The 5,388-nt window shown below is 41.4% G+C and overlaps 1 pseudogene; it reads left to right on the top strand.

Annotated features, from left to right (window-relative positions):
* LOC126386517 (sortilin-like) overlaps positions 1 to 5,388 on the top strand; it is a 25,530-nt pseudogene that overhangs the window by 11,662 nt on the left and 8,480 nt on the right.

Here is a 5,388-nt window from a genome sequence, read left to right as displayed (position 1 = left end):
AATTTTCTATCCATACATATAAATTTTAAATATATTAAAATTATAAGGCATCTTTGAGTAAACTGCGAGTATCATTTAAGTTGGCTATGTCGTGGCCGGCCGAGTGTCCTCTTTTTTGGAAATCAAAATATGGTCACCCTAGCACCACTGAGCTGGCTAATGTTACAGCTGAGCTGAAGAGGACACCACCAATATTCACATCTCGTGCTGTCAGGAACACGAGCCTCTCATCCATGAGCAGATGCACTCTTCCTTCTGTGCAGTGATTTTTGGTGCTTTGAGTGCACCAAAAATCAGAGGCAGATGTCTGTGCAGCCAATATCTCCAACACTCAGCAACTCAAACCAAAACAGTCTAGATTGATACATAGCACTGCAGGTAAGAGGAAAAATGTATTGTTGATTTTTGGTTGAACTGTCCCTTTAACTCTTCATCGAGCATTTAACTTAACTGTAGTTCTGCTATAATGCAGACTGAAGCTAAGGTAACTGTTGGCCACTGTAAAAATGGCACAATCTTCAAACTAAAAAGACACACATCTACTGTTTCACTAAACTGATTTTTGGTACTATAGCTGGGACATGATTGATGTTCTCTGCTTATGGCAAAAAGTGCCTTTATGATCCATGGCGCACACACTGTAGTAAATCAGTAAACACTAAATCTCAGTGGAAAAGGATGAAATGAAATATATATATTTGTGTCATGGAAAATTTATATACCCTTTCCTCTAAAGATTCTTTTCTTCCAAAATAAAATTAGACCACCCTCCCCTCAGTAAAGAACTAAAACCCCCTCTCCTTCTCTGACCCCAAGTTCACCAATAATAGTTTTCATACAGTCCCTTAATACATGTCACTACTTTTATATATAATATAATTTACTTAATTGGCTTAGAGTGAAAAAAAAGTTGTCAAAGCAGGACATAACACACTGACAGGGTGTGAAACAGCTCTGTCCATATTTGTGGCCAAACAGCCACCATGTGCATCTTTGTTTTTGCTACAACAGGAGTGTGTTTGTGTGTTTGTGTGTGTTTTTTGTCCAATTTTTGTTTTTCCAGCTGTTTTTTCTCCCCACAGTTTGGATCGTTTTCCTGTCTCTGGTTTCTTTTGGGCACCAGAGTTCACATGAGGTTGTAGTGTCAGCCTGCGGTTGTTAGCGCTGCATTGTGGGAACATTGTGATAGCTCTGCGTGACCACAGCTGTTATTTAGGCCCCAACCTAAATTGACTGGAGAGAGAGAGAGAGAGAGAGAGAGAGAGAGAGAGGCAGGCTGCTGTCAGAGTGAATCATGAGTCAGCAACGGCATTCTTATTCAGCCCACAGTCCTTGAACCGGCAGAATCTTTGCAGTGTGAAAACCTTCGTCCCCTTTGGCAGCGAACAAAGCCAGAGAGGGCCTGGACCGCCGCCCGGGGGTCGATAAGTGCCTCGCTCGCACAGCACTTAGAAGAAACCACAACCATAATCTGTGATCGCTACAAATTCCAAAAGTGGATTTACATTTGAACTCAGACAACTTTCAGATGTTCAAAAACATGCGAGCACTCTAAGATCGTTCCTTCCTCGAGATTCTTTTCTTCACCGTTTCTTTTTCTCACACACAGGGGTCCAAAAAACAGCATCTACTTCACAACAAACTACAATGGATCGTGCAGTAAGTGAAGATAGTATAGTCACACATATATTTAAGATTCTGAACTACATCTTAGTAACTCTACTTTCTTTCAGGTGACAAAGGAATGTTGGAGCTGAAGAAGACAGCAGACTATGGTCGAAGTTTCAAGACCATTGCAACAAGAATTTACTCCTTTGTACTGGGAGGGCGCTTTGTTTTTGCCTCCATCATGACTGGCATGGTATGTGTGTGTGTGTGTGTGTGTGTATGTATGTGTGTGTGTGTGTGTGTGTGTGTGTGTGCGTGTGCGTGTGTGCAAGTGTTCAATCTATGAGCAGAATGTGTGTGTTCCAATCTGCCTTGCATCGTTTTCTGATGCATACAGTTTGTCTAAATATGCACTTGTGTGTGTTTATTCACGCAACCCTGTCTGTGTAATGTTTCTTTATATACCTACATGGTCTGGTCATTCACAATAGACCAGACCAGCATTGCATCATAGCCAGGGCCACGCCCCCTTTTGGGGGAAAGAAACACGCTGTCACATAAGAAGAGAAATAAGAAAATGCTGAAAAACTGTTGGGTAGCACGTTAACCAAAGCCAGTGTGGTAAATGGCTGATCGATGCTGATGACAGTTACTACTGATGGATAGCTAGCTTGAATGCCAGGCTGCTGCAGTACAGTCATAGCAGCATCAGACTATTGTCTCCAACTAAACCTCAGCCTACGGGTCAAACAGTTGGTTATTTACAGACAATAATTAGCCTACAATACCTGGTGATTCAATCAAATATATAATGAAGTTGGGATGTTCTGTCATTGATGCACTTGAATTAGGGAAGACTGAATGGAGAAGACGGTGATCGACTTTAATTTATTAAGATCTCCTGAATACTCAGGTTCAGGCAAGGTCGCAAAATTATTAAAAGGCATGTCTATAAAACAAATGTTTGTTTAAAAAGAAATAAATGTGCACAAACTTGTTGAAACTGTTATCCAAACACACATCAAATTGCATTGACATCTATAGGTTTTGGTTTTCTATCCCCCATAAAGGTGTGTGGCCTTTACATTTTGCGTAATACCTGTTTGTGCCCTCCTGGTCTGTATATATTTAGACACTCAGTAACATTTTTGTACAGATTTAACCTTCCTCTGTGCATTTTAGAAGGTAAAGACTCAAAGGGCCAGTTTATTCATATTCCCAAAAACATATTTTCTCACTTATCACAAGTGGTATCTAGCCATCCTTGACCCCATTTTCACCTGGCGTCGACATGCGATGTGTAGTGAGATTAAGGAAAAACATATGTTAATGCATGGTGTAAATGCACGCAATATGCATTGTGATCAGATCAGCCAGGCCACATTTGGAGGTATTTTTTACTCACGTATTGTGATCAGATCTCAGCCAGGTCGATTGATGCAGTCCGTACAGCGTGACCACATTCTGAAGATAAAAATCACCTAACTCCGTCTCTTCCTGCTGGCTGAGGATGACGGGCTAAAGCTCCATTTGGTAGCTGTAGAGATAGTTTTCCCCGGCACAAAGTGACCCCTGTCCATGGCATTGCTTTCCATGACTTGGGATGAGCCATGTTTGCTGACTGCCAGACCCACCTAACTAATTTACATATTTAGACTGTGGCAGGTTGATTTGAGACAATGAAAACACTACTGATAGTAGGTGTAAATGCAAAGGTAAGTAGATTGGATGTCACCACCCAGATATTTTTATATACCTTAACAGGAGGTTTAAATGGGAAATTGTTATTATATGTTCAGGATTAATGTGGAACAAACTCTCACGATCAAGCAGGTGTAAGATAATTTGTGGCCCTTTAACGTGGCTTAACATTTAATATTTCTGTCATTTGTGTTTGTGTGTAGGGTACAGAGCGTATGATCCACGTGTCAGTGGACGGTGGTGAGGTGTGGAACATGGCTCAGCTTCCTACTGTCAACCACGAGCAGTTCTACTCCATCCTGGCAGCCAATCAGGACATGATATTCATGCACGTGGACGACCCTGGAGGTCAGAACCAGTGAGGATGCGGACAGGGATGATTGATGTGGATGATGATGATTTTGACAGCATTGATAATTACAGATGATGCTAATGATTAACAATAATGTTTATAAGGCACAATGACCTTCATGCAGACAGTCTGATTAGATGTCCTTGAGAAAGATCCTGAAGCTGCAGGAAGTTTCTCCGTGGGGATCATTGGGCAGAAGCCTCTGGGCTGTCATACAGTGTTTCCTCCAAACTCATGTGCTGTGTCTGTGTGTGTACTGTGTCGTCCAGACTCTGGTGTTGGAACCATCTACGTGTCAGATGACAGAGGAGCCGTGTTCTCCAAGTCTCTGGAGCGCCACCTTTACACGACCACAGGAAGTGACACTGACTTCACTGCCATTACTTCACTCAGGGGCGTCTACATGACCAGCGTACTCACAGAGGGTGGGTCAGCAGCACGTTACATAATACTTCAGCATTTAAGACGACTCATGTAGTTAATTTTTGTCAACATTTTAAAATATGATATTCTTATCTTTCCATTTAATTACAAAAAGTTATGTTAAGTTGCATATAATACATACATCAAGACATACTTAATGTGGGGCAAAACAGTGTGCTGCTTTTGGACTGATGGATTGATTTCCTAATTTGTGAAAAGTGTATTCAAATGAAAAATAATTTGCTGTCACATGACACTAGGGACAGGTAGTTAACCACACTGAACATCTCATCACATGTACGTACTGTATGTTTTTTAATGCCTACCATACATTAGCAATAGCTTTCCATGTAGGCGCATGGAAGGGCAGGGAAATTTGCTCCCTCTGCCTCAGGCTTTCCTTGTGTGCACATGGAAGGGCAGAGAGGTATGCTCTCTCTGGTTTTCTTCCTATAGTGATATCATCATCATCAGTCCAGAAACTGAGGAAATGTTTTAATAAATTGTTAAGGGTCAGGTAAAGTTTGTATTTTATAGTCTGCAGGCTATGGGCTAAACATGTAAAGAATATCTATATGGATCCTGATGGTAATTGAGGTGAATCTTACTGACTGCAGATGGTGTTGTGGAGACGGTGATCACCTTTGACCAAGGAGCAAAATGGCAGACGTTGCGCAGACCGCAGAACAGCCAGTGTGACACTGAGACCTCCACCAACAGGCCTAACAGAGTAAGACACCCACAGATTTATATACATCATATTTGAATATGCATTATACATGTTTGTGTGCATGTACTTTTCATTATGTCTTGGGTGTTTTATTTATGTTACAAGCTGTTTCAGTGCTTGACATGTCATTAAATCTGTCCTGTTTTTGTTTCTGTGGAATTAGTATGAGTGTCTGCAGTGAGCTTGTTGACTTTAAACCAACATTACCCTAATTATCATGTCTTTACAGTGCAGACTTCACATCCACGCCTCCTACAGCACCACCATGAAGATGAACGTCCCCATGCTGCCTCTGTCACAGCCCAGTGCTGTGGGCCTCATTCTGGCCCACGGTAAGAAAAACACACAGATTTCTTCACCCTTAATCCTTTCACTGCATGTTTAAATGTCCCAAAACACCATCAATCAATCAATCAATCAATCAATCAATCAATCAATTTTATTTATAAAGCCCAATATCACAAATCACAATTTGCCTCACAGGGCTTTACAGCATACGACATCCCTCTGTCCTTATGACCCTCGCAGCGGAAGGAAAAACTCCCCAAAAAAAACCCTTTAACGGGGAAAAAAA

Source organism: Epinephelus moara, chromosome 24, assembly GCF_006386435.1.
Source record: "Epinephelus moara isolate mb chromosome 24, YSFRI_EMoa_1.0, whole genome shotgun sequence".
NCBI lineage: Eukaryota > Metazoa > Chordata > Actinopteri > Perciformes > Serranidae > Epinephelus > Epinephelus moara.
Note: the sequence above shows the minus strand (reverse complement) of the source record. Positions and strands in the feature narration are given on the sequence as shown.